Below are 17,811 nucleotides of genomic sequence, written 5' to 3'. Positions count from 1 at the left end.
AGGCAAGCCTGGAAAAGGCAGTCCATCCTGGAGCAAAGGGGGAGGGTGAATCCTTTCTCTGCTGCAGACAGGAGGGCTTATAGCAAAGCTTTCAACCTATTTGTAGACTCCTTTTACCTTACATTGTGATTTTAATTACTGGATAGCCATGCATTTCCAGTTCTTCATACCCAGCTTGGTATTTGGATACTGTGATCTTGTCAAGAGCATGAACAGACCCCTGAATCCCTAAATGTCCCTGTTGAAACAGAATTTCACTCGTTCTACTGTTTTCAGGAATTCACTCTTCTTCCTGTGTCCAATATTGTATGCCCTCTGGTGCATTCCTGGTGCATTCACAATTCACCTCTGAGTTGTGAGCATGGTCATAATGACTGAAGCGTGGTAACATCCTGAAAACTAATATTCTGAAAAGAAACCTCAAATGGCACAGTGTGGATTCGTCTTTTATTGTCTCATTCGTCCCTCTAATACAAGCTGTTTACTTTGGAATATTTGAAAGACTGCATTGTTATTTGTTCTAAAACTTGCTGTAGATTGATTTGATAATCATGCCAAGTCCTTTCTGTTTCTGATGTCTTCAGTCCTAATAATTCAACTCATTTATCAGCAGCAGCAAAGGAAAGGAATGCATCTTGCTGTGCAGCGCTCACAGAAGTAAGAGTGAAAGAATTTTATTGGTGTTACGTGTCCAGAAAGTGCTATGAAACACTCAGCATGGTTCCTAGATGGTGTACTTCTGCGTTCACACTTCTGCAACCATTCCATTTTGTCCATTTTTCTAACCTTCACTGTACTTTCAGAGTAGTCTTTGAAAGAGACATGTTCAGACTGCTGAAGACACAATGTTCTAATGTTCACATTGAAAATCAGGTCACCAGAATTAGAATGATTAGTTTTAATAAGTTATTAATTATAAATCTTCGAGTCTGCTTTTAAGAAATTAAACTTGAGGAAGACTCAAGATTGTGTGGTCTAGAAATCTACCTGCAGGTATTCCCTGCAAGATTTAAGTGATACTTCAGGTGAAATTGTTACAAACGTAGATAAAAAGAGCCAAGGCTCCTCTGGAAAAACTCATTACATGGTTACCATTTGCATCCATTTTCAAACTTCGCAGCTCCTTGATGAATTACTCTTTATATTGCATTGGACACATTCCGAAACAGCGTGACTCATTTTCCTGTGCTGGAGATCCTGGCATCTCACAACACAAGAGCTACTAATCTCAGAGTCAATACACGGTTAATTTGGAAAAGGAAATCAGCTTGCCATATAACAAACTTAACATGGGGATAAACTTTGAAGAGAGCCTGAAAGAACAAATAGAAAAAGCACTTGATTGAAAAGAGCAGCTGATCTGGGAGAAGCTGTGCAAAACTAAGCTGCTAACACTGGAGTTTGCATTCTTAGAATTTGGTGTCACAAGGACATCATTATTTTTCAAGTTTTCAAGTCAACACATGACAAAACAACACAGTTACCAAGGTAGAAAATGCACTTCCGTAGTTTGGCTACGTTTATTTAGGTCCTACATCTTATATACCTCTGTGGCAGAACAATTTCTGCTCTGCAGCAGTGGTAAAATCTACAGAAAATTTTTTCCTTGTAGTTTTTACAAAATTAAAAAAAAAAAAAAAAAAAGAAAAAAGAACAACAACAGTAAAAACATTAAGCAAAATGTGGACTCATAATTTTCTTTGATTTGTACTCCTTACTTTACCTACTCATCAAAAATGGGTAATGCTTTTTTCTCTATACTCACTATGCCTGTATGTTCATAAAGCTGGGAATTGGATGCAAATGTTACAATGTTCTTACTTGTATAGCAATTAGTATTCATTTCCTCATATACATATATATATGCTCATTTTTTTTCTTTTCAGTCCTATTTCAGTGCTGAACACAGAATCAGATGTACTGATATAAAGTGTGGTCCACTATACACCGCTGTGAACAAAACACTTGAATATTTTGATGCCTTCAGGATTTAGGGAAACTAAAATATAAATGCAAACTAAAGTTATGGACTTGAGCCTGGATATTTCCAAGGAAAGGGAAGAGGAGCTATCATAATCAGCAAAAGACAGTTGTCATGTTTGTGCACAATGTTACAGAAGATAAAGATCCTCACAGCCTTTGAGGGAATTCTTTCTTCACAGGTTGACTGTGACTGCTGATGCTACCAATGTCCTGTTTTGCCATCCTTTGTGTTGCAGTCTGTTCATACTCTGTCCTACTACAAATAAAGAATATCCTGTAATCTCTCTTTTTTTTTTTTTTTGAACAGAAGCACAAGCTGAACATTCAAGCCCTCTGTACTGCCTTAGTTTCTCTGATCACAGCTGGGTGGCAATATAGACTAGACAGACTAATGACTTATAAAGAAGAAATATTCCCCACACGTTCAAACACATTTACCTATAATTTTGCCACGTTCCCCAAGTAAAATGAAGAAATCCAGAGTTCCTCTTTAGAAAAGTTTATTCAAAGGTGGATAAAACAGGAGCTAAAATCAACAGGCTCCATGTAACTGTCATACTAATTAATTATCATTTTCTTTCACATCTTTGTCTATTCCACCTGTTTAGATTGCACTGTACCACTGGACTGTCACTTCTTTATATTTAAAGAATATTTATATTCCAAGCTCTGTAATCCAATGATAAGGTTTTAGGAAGTATTTTTATATTTAAGTGAAATTTGTTAAAATGTATTAAGACAAGCAGCAAGGATCAGGATACAAGACTTTTCTCCTCAGAGCAGTCTTTTCTCACAGGTCTGCAGAACCCAGCTCCTGGTTTTGATTTCCTTCGGTCTCATTGATGTTGAATTCTTCTACTCACAGTGGCTTGAACAAGCTCCAATAAAAGTGATAAAGGATAATTTTAAATTACTTCTAAAATCCTCTAGCAGTTATATCTATCAGTCTTTTTGTACACAGAATTTCTTCATCAGAAATAGGAGATAATAAACTATTACCAAAAGCTTCAAAATGCAATAAAATGTGGCAGCCATTGAACACAAAGATATGACAGTGGGCTGTATGCCATAGGATATGGGCCTGGAAAGAAGAGGGGTCTAAGAGAACTTGTTGTTATTCAAGGGTTACCACTTCAACCTCACGAAAAAGTCCATCCTGACAAGCATGAAATCAAGTAAAGTTGACAGAAAGCCTGCATGAGTGAGCAAGGAGCTCCTCACTGAACTCAGATGTAAAAAGGAAGTGTGCAAGAGGTGGAAGCAGGGGCTAGTGACCAAGCAGGAGTACTGAGTTGCTCTCTGATCACATAGGGATAGCGTTAAGAAAGCCAAGGACGACCTAGAGTTGAATCTGGTGAGGGATGGGAAGGGTGACAGGAAAGCATTCTACAAGTACATAAGCAGCAGAAAGAAAACAGGAAAATGTGGGAGCACAGCTGAATGGGGTGGTCACCAGGAAAAATGGTGACAAATGACATGGGAAAGGCCGTGGTACTCAATGATTTATTTGCCTCAGTCTTTTCTGGTAATGTTGGCCTTCAGGAATCCCAGGCCTCCGAGACTAGAAGGAAAGTCTGAAGCAAGGAAGAAGTACCTTCAGTGGATGAGGATCAGGTTAGGGAACACTTAAACTGGACATACAAAAGTCCATCAGGTCTGATGGGTTGTATCCATGCGCGCTGAGGGATCTGGCTGACGTCGGTCTGAGGACGCTTTCTGTTATCTTTTAGAGATTATGGCAACTGGCAGAGGTTCCTAAAGAATGGAAGAGAGCATATGTCACTCCAATCTTCAAGAAGGGCAAAAAAAGATGCTCCTGAGAACTATAGGCCAGTCAGGCTCACCTCTAGCCCTGGGAAGGTGGCGGTGCAAATAATCCTGGAAACCATTTCAAACACACGAAGGACAAGAAGGGAATTGGGGATGGTCAGCATGGATTTACAAAGGGGAAATCATGATTAACGAACACAGTAGCCATCTACAATGATGTTACTAGCTTGGTGGGTGAAGAGAGAGCAGTGGGTGTTGCATATTTCAACTTTAATAAGGCAAGATATACTCTCCCATAACATCCTCACTGCATGGCCACAAAGATAGTTAAGGGTCTGGAGCACCAGGAGAGGCTTACAGAGCTGGGGCTGTTCAGCCTGGAGATGAGAAGACTCAGGGTAATCTCATCAAAGTGTATAAATACCTGGTGTGAGGGAACGAAGAGGAAGTAGATGGGCTTTTCATAGTATTGCCCGCTGGCAGGACAAGAAGTAACAGGTACAAGTTAAAAAACATGAAAAAAAACCCTTTGAATTCCTCCTAAACACGAGAAAACACTTTTTTTTTTTACTGTGAGTGTGGTTAAACACTGAAACAGGTTGCCCAGAGAAGTCACAGAGCCTGTGATCTGTGGAAACATTCCAAAGACAACTGGAAATGGTCAGCTTGCTATCACTGACACTGCTTAAGCGACAGGGTTGGGCTAGATGATCTCAAGAGGTCCCTTTCAAGCTAAAAGGTTCTGTGATTCTGTGACAAAACAGTGACAAAAATCAACAAATTTCTCCAAAAGTGAGTAAGTTCATGAATTAAGACATAGTAAAACACGCCGAATTCTTTGTTCTGGTGAAATTAAAGACCAATTTGGTCTTACAGAAAACCTAGTATTGCAGAGGACTGAAACAAAAGCACAATGTTTCAACAGAAACACTCTGTAGCTCTGGAAACCAAAATCCTCTGTAGAATTATGAGCATCAGTCATCTTGAATCACATTTAGAACATACTGTTGTGAGAAAAGATAACAGACTGTTAAATCAAAGTAAGTGCAAATTCTGCTCTCTCTTAAAAGCCTTACATTCTCATTCAAAAAAGCCTTAAGAAAATTCAAAGCTTAAAGAAAGTATTATTATTGAAGTGAAAGATATCTAATGGTAACTGCCAAATGAAAATGGTCAGGTTGAGAAGAATGCTAAAAAGTATCCATTTTTAATGTATCAACCTCCTATGATGTTTGTCTTAGATAAGCAAACTTAAAAAAAGTCTGATCTGTGAACTAGGTAGAATTTCTATGCCTTCTGGTTCTGTTTCTGTGTTTCTTGATTTAAAGGTTTATAGCAGAGATCTCTGTATATTGTCTGAAAAATGAGGGCTCAGATCCTGTGTGTATCCTTCAGAAGCCACCACAACACAAATAAGTAATTATAGCATGGAGGGGACAAGGTAAGAAGGAGATAGAAGAAAGAAATAATGGAAATAAAATTTATGTGAGTTAATCACAGAATTTCTAGGTGAAAATTAATTTCAGAAGAAAATCTCTTAAAAATATTACATATCTAAGACAATTCATAGCATACTGTATAGAAGATACACCTCTTTCTCTTAGATCCTGCCTTGAGGAAAGAATATTATGAAGTTTAGTCAGTCCTTCTGGATGGAAAAGGAAAAGCAAAAGGAATGGCAGGCTGGTGAACGAGCCTCAGGGGAGCCATAGTATGCTCAGCCCCAAGACAGAATATCAGGGTAAGCCATGGAGCTGTAGAGACCATAAATCAGAAGGCAGAAGTGATCTGTCTATCAACTTGAAACAGCAAAATACAGTTGGTTCTGTTTGCTGAGAACAAGCAGAAAAAAAAAGGGGAGTAGGGTTTAGGTGCCTAAATACCAATTTCTAGTACCATAGTAGACACCACTGAGATATCTGCTGGCACATATGAAACATACAGGAAAATAATCAGGGGAAGAGGAACACATACAGGTGAGAGAAGAAATCAGTTAATGGCACACACCTTTATATTCTTGGTACTACAGAGCTTCACAATGTAACGCAGAGCTCCTGTGTAATAAGCAGGGCAGTCAAAGAGGAATAATAATAGGAGAAAGGAGTATATACTCACATTAACACTGTGCCAAAAGGAAAACCTAATCCTTAATATTGTAGAAGCTAATGATTATTCAAGATGGTAGAAAAACACTCATATCAATTCTTGAAAAAGAACCTAAGGATTAGGACAGAATTATCTAAGGCAATGATTATTGGTATGACTGCAAACTTGGCAGAAGATCTGACGATAATATAACAGAAAGAGAGTGACCCAGTGACCTTACCAGCAAAGCTATTATTGAAAATTTTCAAGTGAAGACTTACACAGAGCAATGAACTGTAGAACTCTGATGGATTTATTTCCATTTTTCTTTTAATTAAAAGTATTCCAAAACTATACAACAAGAATAAAACCTTCAGCTTCCAAAGTAAAGTATAATGGATAAAAAAGCTGAAAGTTCTTTTTACATAGAGAATGTATGCCTCAGAGTGAACATGAAATTTCAACAGATAGAGCTCACTGTCCCACTCACCAGCCACTTTTCTCTGATGAAGAATGTTATTCTGGAAACAATGACATCTTGACGTGGTCCATATCATTCAAAGCAACCAATACCAAGTTTGCCAAACACTCAACAGGTACATACCAACACTTTCTGAAAGTATCAGAAAAGAGAATGTGAAAATGATAGAATGTAAAAATACCCCTGAGAAAGTCACACAACCCTAACTGCAACACTATCTTTTCTAATCAGAACTATAGTTGTGTGATCTCTAAAAAAAAATCTAAGCAGGGAAACTTCATTATCTGCTGTTTTTGAAACCATCCAGTAGTCTTAGATTTCAAAAGGATATGTGTAAAAATAAAATGTCAATAATTATCTGGCTTCAGGGTCCTTTGAGAGGTTACAGCTCTCTGCAGTTAAACCAAATAAATGAATAACTTGCTCTTAGAAGCATCACAAGGTTACTTTTCAAACTGGGATAAGTAGTTACAGCTGCCTGTTCTCCTGTATTCAAAAAGCAGTATTTTTAAAAAATCCAGTAACTCAGGGAATCAAAATTCTACTAAATCACATTTCTTCCTGCCTGAGACATTGTTTTGACAAGCTTCCCTACATCATTTCATTAGCAGCAGCATTTTTAACGAAAGAAATGTCACATTAAATAGCAGGACTATATATTTAAACTGCCTGCGCAGTATTTGCTGCTATTCTAATTACTTTAGTTGGTAGAAAGTATCACATTGATGTGAAGGGTGTTTCCTGAGCTTAGGAATCATTTCACTTAACTTTAGACAAATGTAACACAGTTTTATGCGTGGACTAGGCATCCTAACTTTTCTTTACAATTAATGACAGAAATGAGGACTCTAAAGGCCAAATTCATCAACCCCATATTTGATACATGCATTAGGAAGAGATGAATTGGGCCTAGAAATGCTTGCCTCTTCTTATGGACTGCCAAGGGACAGAAAATCATAAAATTCAGCTATAGACAACTGCTGCAAAGAGACTTGTATCGTCTTGAGTCCTCGGTCAACTTAATTTGGTGTAGAATAATTTAATCATTTAAGCATTATTTAATCAGATTTGAAGAACATATGATTACTATTGCATACCTAAATGACATCTAGGTATTTATGTTAATTGGAGTTTGAAAGGTATATATAGGTACCTTAAGCACTTATGTAGAACATCTTCATGCGCTGTATGCAATACATATTTTATAAAGTTGATATAATTGAAAAATTGTACACAGTTTGACTGTATTCTTCTTCTTTACTTCCTGAATATCGTTTGTCTTAGATTCAAAAAGATAGTGGAAAAACAAGGAATTAACAGAGTGTATTATCATTATGATTTCTTTTTTTTCCTCCTTTTCTTGTACTTTTTTGTAACTTTTTATGGGAAAAATCTCTTACCAGGACCTTCCTTTAATTGTGGGTTAAACTAGCTTAAATTACTTCACATATGCAGCATATCAAGAACAAAAAATAGTTGAATTTACAGTGAAACAGCTGCTATACAATGAACCAGTTGCTATATGACAAAACAGACACTAGGCCTTACCTTGTTGAAATGTCTAGAACCCAACTTGGCACCCAGAACCTAGCACTGTAGAAAAGACATTTAATGAAATAAAAACAATGTAATTGAACCTGATTTGACTGAAATAAAAAATGATCACACACTTGGCTCCAAAGAACCATAAAACAGTTTAAAAATCTATGCTTGGCCTTGTGCAAGTTAAATAGCTACTTACAAAATTATTTTTTCCTGTATTTCATTGCAAGGGATTATTGAGATAAAAAAAAGTGATATGGAAAAATCCTTACTGAAGCTAATGGTACAGGGGCTATATGTGGAAAATGAAAGATAACAAAAAGGGATTTGTAACGGGGACCTCCTTAATAAGGAAAGAACGCATTAGCAAGTGACCAGGATTCTTTCACAAATGTTTTTTTCAAATGCAATTGAGTAAACTCCTTTTCTTGATTCAGAGATTTCACTTTAGGCAGCTTCTCTCTGCATTACACCAGCTATGCACGCTATAACTTACACAAACTATGCAGGTATCAAACATGCTAACAACAGTAGCTGGCTTTTCACATGGTAAGAAGGATGCAGAACTTTAAGCCTGAGTACTAAAAGTGATAGAATATAACTCAAAATGCACCACTTGAACATGAACATATGACAAGATTTATAAATTTGAAAAATAACCTACAAGACCTTGAAAACAGGCAGGAGGCAGAAACAGAAATGCTCTCAGATTTGGCTGCATGTGGCAGTAACAGATGACTAGCCATGTGGCTTGGGAGTTCTCTTAAAAAAATAAAAAATAAAAATAACATTCACTTCCCAAAGCTTAAGGGAAGGAGAGCAATGTTGTGAATCTTTTTGGACAGCATACTGTAAATTTGCAAATATAGTTATTCTCTATGGGCTGATAAAGAATTCAGCACCTCAAAAGAACAGATTTTTTTCCCAAGGTTTGAAAAAATAGAAGGAAAACACAAAAAAAAATCTTTATCAGTATGTCAGTTGACTCTTTGATTTTTTCCAGCAGAAATCTCTAAGGGAAGAAACTTTTACACTCTATAAGAAGAACCATCAAAGCAGCTTAATCCTAAATGGTCCAAACTGGCTGCTTACAAACACAGAGATGCTAAACAGCAATTAAGACCTATCTACAATGTTTCCACACAAATGAACTAGTATTTAAATAAAGAAATGGAAAAGCATGTTAAAAACATAATTTCCAGACGTGGCAATGCTTAAAAGCCACATGAAAAATTCCAATATCCCACTGATTCTGATAATGTGAATGCAATCCATAGGATCCCAATACACCTCTAGCAGTTGTGTTGTAAAATGATCAATGAAATGTGTGAACCTCTGTGGAAAACAGGATGAGACTGCGGAACACCTTTTTATTACTACATATTAACAGAAATGTTACTTTGTCTTAGAAGATTTATCTTTCTCTATCAGGCAAGACAAAATTTCGTGTAACTACTTTCACTGAAGTGAGTAAGAACAATCTGTGAATGAAGAATGCATATGAATAATTAATGTCATGGCCCCTGTGTTATTAAATCCCAGCCAAGAGAATTCTTGGATATAGCAGGACTTGCTAACCAAGCCAGAACTCTGTTTCCTGAATACTTCATGTACAATAAACAGGACATGGTCATTGCTGCAATAGGCCAACATGATTTTTTTTTAATGAGAATAAAATTAATATTATAATCGATTTTCTATATCTGAAAATTAATCCAAATGATTTGCTGAAAGGCCTATGAAGCCTATGATAACATTCAGAGCTGAATCCAGAACTCATGAGTTCCCAGAACCACCCTCCTTCTCTACATGCTAATGGTTGCGGCTGGATAGAGCTGGCCTTCATAGTTTCTTTCTTCATTTGCAGTAACCACATATAACAAGTCCTAGAGTCTGAACAGACCAACTGCTTTCAAGCATCCCCTGATACTTTAGGAGATCAGTTATCCTACTGAATAGTTCTATTCCGGGAAGTGAATGGTTTTGGCGTACCATCACTGTAGAAATACTTCAGAGAAAAATTGCTGAAATGAAGGTGCGGCTGACCCTACTGCACTGGTCTATACATTATGTGGGAAGAGGAATTTGTTAAGAGGGAGAAGTGACACGAAGAAAATGTTGGACAAAGAACCAAAAAATACCTACAGCAGTGAGCTCTACTACTAGTGAGCACTAGAGTGCCATTGTTTCAGTCAATAAAATCTAGCCTGGATATAAAGATCATTAGAAATGGCCTTTAAAGATCACTGTGGTCTTGAGAGAAGTAGGTAATGCAGCAAGTTCTTTATAATGCTGTGAATCGAGGGGGGAAAGCTATTTTTAGTCAGTAATTGTATATTTGGTTTTTCAATTTAAACTACTGGGAATGTGGAGAGCTGAAAATATTGGTTTAATATCTCCCCAGCTGTGGACTTTTTTTGATAAGATGGAAAATACTAATATCACCTTATATGTATGCAGCTGCCTTTGTCCCAGAGGATCCCTAGAACCTCTACAAACTATTCATAAAGGAAAGCATATTCACTCAATCATAGATTGCAGCAATCAGATGTTGGGAGCAAAAAACAGCACAAGAGACTAAACAAGGGCATTTCGGACACTGATTATCTTATGCAAAATCCTGTGCTTATGGAGTATCATCGGACAGTATTTAAAGTCAACAGCTTAATTATTCTATAGTTGAATTTAAAAAGTGGCACGAGAAAGGGAACAAAAGTGGAGGCTTTTGAGATGGTAGAGGATGCAGAATACAGCAATCCTAGTCAAAGGTAGTTTTTGATCTGAATGTTCCTGAAGAAGAATGTGTAAAAATCTGTGAGGGATTGATAGAGAAGATGTTGAAGAGATGGAACTGGAATTGTTCTAAAGCACTCAAGAAGTCTGTGAAAGGATTGCTACAGAGCAATTACATGATGGTTCCCTTGTTACTAAACAACTTTTATCTAGCTATTCAGAAAACAATTAAGTTCTTAATGAACCACGATCTTCCCTGCAGAGCTATGTCCACAGTACATCTGTTATTAATGGAATGCTATGAGAGCAGCTAAGGAAGTTCTGGAAATAAAGAGTATTCAACATTCAAATCTTCTCCTCCATACCTGTTACAAAAGTTTGAAATGAGGGTTGATTTTCCTTTTTGTAAGCGCTCAGTCCTCTGTTTCAGCTGATCCATTACCCCCTCGTGCTCCAGAGGCAGTGTACCTCTATGCACTAAGGACTCAACAATAACGTAACAGGTACATCATAAAACTGGATCACAAAACATAAAACATTTTACTACAGAAATAATTTGTCTTTTTAATGCTCCTTTGCCCTGCCCCAAGGTGTGGATAGCTAGCAATTAACATCCAAAGAGCCCCAAATATTCAAAGATGAATTTGGTCTGTACTAAATATATTCTGTCTACCCTGTCTATGCCAGCTCTGCTCCCATTCCCCTTATCCTTTCACCTACCCAGTTTTTCCTCAGCCTTTCTCAGTTCTACCTTTAACCCTGGTGTTTTTCACATACCCCTCTGATGTCTGTGGAGGCTGATACAGGTCCATCTTCTTTCTCAAGTCTTGTGTTTCATATAGGGAGGAGGAAGCAGAAAATAAATCTCTTTCCTCAAAGGCCAGAGAGAATAAAAACAGGGCTGAGTTCTTTCCTGCTTTCTTGTCACCTCTTTTCAGCAATGTTATCAGCTTACAAAGTGTGCACATGAGCGAACAACAGATCTAATTGCTGTTTCCTACAAAGGGCAATGGAAAAGGCAACTGACCAGAGGCTGAAGTTCTTGAAATTCAACAGTGATGCTCCTTCTCATGCTATTGAACAACTGGCTCAAATCCTTGCCATTCAGGAGGAAAAAAAAATGCCAATGCTTAAGTAAAGTCAGCCTTTGATACTAGTGGTATAAGAAATCTGTTCCCTGGATATACACTGTCTTTGCTGTTTGTATCCTTGTTGCTTTGTCTGGAGACCTGGCCAAGGCTGGGCTGGAACATGCAAAAGGCAGAAGGCAGGTTTGAATGTTCCAGTCAGGAAAAACTGAGCATCTGGTTGGCGAGAGCAGCTGCTTCAAGGAGAATTCCGCCTAACATCCCACAAGCGTCCAGCTTGTTGCTTGGCCAAGCAACCCTTAAGCTATCCAAGGGCAGAAGCCAGAATCAGGTGTAGAATTTGTTTTGCTGCACTTACAGAGTTGGAAGATTGGATCCTTTGGGAGTCATGCCTCTCCAGCTATATTTTGCTGTGGCCAATAGCCCAGGTGTACAGGTGTAAGATTTAGCGTGCACTTCTTTGTGTGTCTGTACACGTGTGTTTGTGTGTCTCTCCATGAATCCTATACTTTTTTTCCCTCTACTTTGATCAGCTAGTCTCAGCAAAAGAATAAATGGAATGTGGCTCATATCTAACCAGTTATTCTTTTGGATAACAGTATAATGCTCACAATATATTATTTAGTGATATCTGAGATGTAGTTGCAATGTGGTCTTAATGAGATGGTGGCGTCCAGGTCGTGAGGGAAGGTCAAGGTTAAGGCTCCATGCTTTGAAGATGTCTGGCTTTTCTGCTGAAGAGTGGCAGAGCACTCTAACCCTCATTTTCAGCTTTTAGAAAATGTAGCTTATTTGTTAGCTGAAAGCCTTGCTTGCACTTGCTTTTTCCAGCAAGCTGACGCAAAATTTCCACTGCAGGTGCTGAAGTTATATCTGAACGCAGTCAGCCCTGCGAGGAGCACTCATATTAACTGAAGTTTCATCAGCATTAACTGTCAACGGTTAAGCAGAACTTGATATACAAGTAGGTACTGTATTTGCTCAGCCCAAACACAGCCCTGAGCATGTAGACAATCAGGAGCCTGCAAAAGGCAAAGGAGAAAAGCAAATGTTGCGCTGTTATTTCTGCTATAAAAATAATGACTTTCCAGGTCAAAAGGTTCGCTTTAGATGTTGGATTGTTAAAAAGCACTGTTTTCTGTTTCTAGAGACAAGCAAGAGAGTGACAGAGCTATTACCATATCTGCCTGCCACCGAGTCTCCCTAAGCCGACTGACCAAAAACCCCTTTTCAGTCACGTCAAAAGAGGACTTAACTTTGACAGACAAACCAAATCATTCATCATGGGATTCTGTAGAGGGCAACATAGCAATATGCTTTAATTGCTCTACAGTTGTACCCCAGAACTAATTCTAAAAATAGAAACATTCAAGTCATTAGAAAACTAAATGCATGAGTCAATAGTAAAAGAAATAAACCAGGTTAGAGTGCATGATCATCCAAGCATAATCTGAAAATACCGTCTTAATATAACCAATAAAGTATTGCACTCTATCTGAGTGCATTCTTACGCAAGCGAGTAATGTGAGCTCCCATGTCATCTCCTCAGTTGCTAACTCTGAAACCCTGGAATGACATCTTAAATGTCAGAATTGTTAATTATTCCTCTGCAAGTTATTTCAACTGAATATTCGCTTCGTGTGCTTGAGTCAAAATACTAGGCTTGCTCCAAAATCAATGCAAGGTGACAAAAGTTCCAATTATCCACCCTTCAGCTGTCAAATTCAAATGCTACCAGAAGCTACCTCTACAATCTTCATCGCATTTCATACCACTGAAAAACAAAATTGTAGGGATATAAAATAATTTGAATTTAAGATGAAACAAAATGTACAATTTGTTTCCTGTAATCCCTTCAGACAGTACAAACTGAAAATTATGCCTTGGGTAGGTGATATTTTTCTGTAACTTGCCTATTTTAACTAAAAAAAAATCTAATAAATCGTAGCACTGAAGCAACTGTGGCATAATACATAGACAGAGATGAAATGTTCCATATGAAGTTTCAGTCTTCTCTCTTTTTTAATTGCCACTGATCACAGACAAGAGATCATTTCATTTCATTTTTAAAAATAAAAACCAATTAACCAAGAAATATTCCTGCCTATAGAGTGCTAGAAACCATACCCATGTTGCTAAAACGTCAAGATTATTTTTATGCTGCAGTAGCAACAACTACAACGGAAAGACTATGGCATGCTAAAAGATGTTACAGTAATGCTCGACATTATCATGAGTTTCTAGAAAAACACATAAGCGGAAAGCTTTAAGCAGATTTTTCTTTTGTGCATATATTACCTAGCATTATTTTTCATCAGACACAAAAAGATTAAATTCGAACTGTCACAGCAACAGGGCAAATGGCACCTTTAACCCCTTTCTGCATTCTCTCAGAGCACTACCCTTAATTATCTGATTTCTTGCTGTTATATGTCACTGGATAAATTCTGACAGTTCTCCACTTTTAGAACAGGTCCCAGCCTACGGTATGGCTTATCAACCAGTTTACCTGGCAAATCCAACTAAATCCAAGCTCTGTCTGTTCTTCCCTTCAGTGATCTCATAAGCTGCTTAAGAACAGAGTACTTTTCAGTTTAAACTTGAAACAAAACATTTAGAAACAGCATTCTGCCTTTATGTCTCTATTATGCTGCCTCTATTACCTCCTGCCACTAAATTAGGTAGGCAACGTCAGAATTCTCAGCCAGATTTTATGCCTAATTTTCAAAAACAAAAATCCCTCTTGCAAAGGTTCTTTTTTAAAATGTCATTCTTCTCCTATTGCTTATGTCTTAGGGATTTTGCCACAAGTTTTATTGGCTCAGTGACTTTTGTGCATTTGTTGACAAATGGCCTATACTGAGCCATTCATTTTCCTTTCCATCTGTCTCTTCTAACAGAGTTTCTGTAAATTTAGTTGGTAAGTTCATAAATATCCAAACTGACTAACGTATAGAATGTCATTATTAAACTATTTTAGAGCTATGATGAATCCATCATGTAAGTTTTCCAGTGCTTAGAGGACAGCTGCATAGAGGACAGAGGCTCTCTCTTCACAAGGAGCCACATGGAGATGACAAGGGGCAACAGGTCCTGATATAGACAGAAATCTTAACAGGGAGAACAATCAATTACTGGAACAACCTCCTTGGGGATGTGGTAGAATCCACATTACTGGAGGTTTTCAAGGCATGACGGGATGGGGTGTTAGATAATTTCATCCAGGGACCCTTTCCCAGGAAAGGTACCCTTTTCCAGCCTGGGCTGTTCTATGATTCCATGATTCTGGGTTCTAAATTCTCAGAATAATTATTAGACTAAAAGCATTACTTTAGTTAGGACTTCCTTAAAAGCTCTTATTAGAATTTGTTGGATTTGTTAATGCAATTTAGGTTTCCTCTCTTTCAGCAATGTCTCCTAAACTAGCTACACGCTTCTCAAATAATACTGACAAAAGCTCAACAACGTAATGTAAAGCCCACACCACTGACAAAATACATCTTGTACAAAGAAATTCGCTTTCCATTGTTCTCTCCAAAACAGGAACATTCGTGGCATATGCTCTGTTAGATGGACAGAAAGGACACCCTCCCACCAATAATGTGTTGCAATGCCACATAAAAGGAAAAAAAAAAAAAAAGCTAAAAATAAATTCAGAGTTGCAGATACTGAAAGATCAACATTTCTTTTTATACTGCTTCTTGCAATTTTTCTACTTGAGCTGTTAGTTTCATCTTGGCGTATGAATCCCAGAACCGGACTGAGCAAAGGGGTGTACTGTTGAAGGTGTACAACCTTACACCCCCTGGCTTGCTACTAATTCCCCTTGTTTTTAGAAAAATATCAATGTTGTATCTTGTTTGCTCATATCCAAGTCCCTGCCCTGACTTACCTCCTTTGTTTCTACAGAATTGTGTTCATAGCTTTCCACTAATTTTAATCTGTAAACTGGTTTGAAAGTAGTTTCCTTTACTTTTCCTTTTTTTTTGCTGACTACCGTAATTTAAAGCATGTGTAAATACCCACCACAAAATCTTTAATTATTCTGTATTTATTATGCTTATTCTCCAGCTGCTTTGAATATTACTAATTGCCTCTCTAAAGTCAAAAAGTAAAAGATTTGGTTCTCATAAGACAAACTCTAGTCAAGAGATAGATGCTGATGAGCAAAAGCAAATAGAAAATGTCAACAATTTGATATGGCATTTTTTTTTAATATAGCAAATGAGATATTCAAAGGCACATCAAGGAGTTAGAAACACAACTCTAGTTAACTGCAGTGGGAATTTTCCTTCTAAAAAGCTTTGAAAACATTTATATGTAATTTTAAAATTGTGTTGTTTTTTTTTAAAGTTGCACCCCCAAATTTTATTTGGTCATGATAGATGGAAGCTAAAATTCTGAATAACTGATTACCACTGAGAAAGGATGAGATAGGGAGAAAATTAAAATATATGCACTGGGAATATGGCTGAAGAGTTAACTTCAGTTGCTGCAGATGAACAACTGGAAATTCACTGGCAGCTACATTACAAATTATTTCTACAACATAATATATTGAATCATTCTAAGTTTAAGTATTTTAAATAAAACATTCTAATATTCAGCATTAAAAAATCTTAAAACAGCATTCCAAATAGAAGAAATTATATTTGAAATATTTCAGGTATTAATAATCAAATGTTTCAGCGTGACTTCTTCACAGTCATTCTGTCACAGTAATTGAAGATGCCAGTTGTAATGAAGAAAATATTTTCAGGGCTCTGAGTGCAGTAACAGGTTCTGCAACCTCTTCCCCCTCTATCCCCCTGGGTTTGGCTGCTTGTCCTCAAGGCCAGCTCTAACACGGTGCAGCGATAACCTGGGGTCAAGGCTGCTTGCTACCAGACAGAGCCATGAGACATTGTGCTGGGGGCCTCTGCCCTTGGCTCAGGAGCAGGATTTCAGCTCCAGGCCATGCCCCTGAGCCTTGTCTGAGCAATGCTGTAGCTGTGTCTGTGCTCAGAATGGCACCTCACTGCTCCTGACCTGCTGCTGACTTGCCTTCTGGTGTCACCTCAGACCTACCCATCACTGCAGGCTTGGTTGGCCACCTCTGGGCTGTGGCTGACTGCAGGCACCATCTGAGCGGTGCCGTGGCAGCGAGGGCACTGCCCTGCTCCCTGCCATCACCCTCAGCTCCCAGCTCACCTGCCCTCACCTGCTCCTGCTGCTGCTGCCTGGCGAATAAAGAACTGAAGTGTTCCCGGGACAGTTCTGAAATGAAATACAGCAATGAAAGAAAAAATGTAAAGCAAAAATAAAAACATTTTATTAATCTTTAAGGAAACCACAAAGGAAAATTACGGCAGCATTTTCTTGAGCTAGTACACAAACTTATCAGGAACTTTCCTGAAACTCTCTGTATAACTTTATTTTAATCTTCCATTTTAAAAACATTTTCCATAATTCATAGGTTGAAACAATATTTCTGCTGACATGAAAACCATCTGCCTTAACACAGGAGGTAGGAACCAAGCAAAATAAATTATTCCCTAGAATTGATATTAAAAATGCAGTTCACTCAGCTAATTTAAGTAAACGGTCTAAGCAAAACAAAACAAAAGGTCAAAATTTGGTGTAAATAAATAGACTAGCAGCTCCTGAAAATGCTCCATGTGATTTTAGGACAATAAATCCAAAGTGAATTGTGCTACCCTTGGGGTCTGAAGGGATCTATAAACCCTAAGTTTGGAACAGCAAACTACTACTGAAAGAAGTTGAAACAGCTGCGATTCTTCATGTTTTGTTGTTGAATATGACACACTGAAGCGCACAAGGATGTAAAGGTGTCACCCAAACCTGCACCACTCACGTAATAAGCAGAGAAACCATTTGAGGGAAGCATAGTCAGAAAGAAATGGGTAGTGATCACTTCGTGTAGTGATAATAGCACTTAAATAAATAAATAAATAAAACTGCCTAGTGTTTTCCTAAATTAAGTTAAATTTTCTTTATCCCGGAGCTGCCTGAGAAGGATCTCCCTCCGGCTGCTTTCAGCCCGGGCTGAGGTGCCCTGCGTTGACAGAAGCGACTGCGGGGCGTCCCGGGGCCGGTCCCGCGGGGTCTCCCCGCTCCCTCTCCCCCTTG

The 17,811-nt window shown here is 38.0% G+C and overlaps 1 long non-coding RNA gene across 4 annotated transcripts; it reads right to left on the bottom strand.

Annotated features, from left to right (window-relative positions):
- Positions 1 to 2,306: 2,306 nt before the first annotated feature.
- Positions 2,307 to 17,629, bottom strand: LOC121063638. 4 transcript variants are annotated; one of them, XR_005816115.1, is made up of 6 exons: positions 16,873 to 17,629; positions 11,372 to 14,249; positions 10,960 to 11,071; positions 7,473 to 7,598; positions 6,329 to 6,451; positions 2,307 to 2,861 (listed from the first exon to the last, which is right to left on the bottom strand). It is a non-coding gene; the product is annotated as an uncharacterized LOC121063638 (long non-coding RNA). The 4 variants fall into 4 exon arrangements; XR_005816116.1 differs by having other exon boundaries at positions 11,372 to 11,466; positions 16,883 to 17,629; XR_005816117.1 differs by lacking the exon at positions 16,873 to 17,629 and having other exon boundaries at positions 10,960 to 11,078; positions 11,372 to 15,936.
- Positions 17,630 to 17,811: the final 182 nt, after the last annotated feature.

The sequence above is a fragment of the Cygnus olor genome, chromosome 1, assembly GCF_009769625.2.
Source record: "Cygnus olor isolate bCygOlo1 chromosome 1, bCygOlo1.pri.v2, whole genome shotgun sequence".
Lineage (NCBI taxonomy): Eukaryota > Metazoa > Chordata > Aves > Anseriformes > Anatidae > Cygnus > Cygnus olor.
Note: the sequence above shows the minus strand (reverse complement) of the source record. Positions and strands in the feature narration are given on the sequence as shown.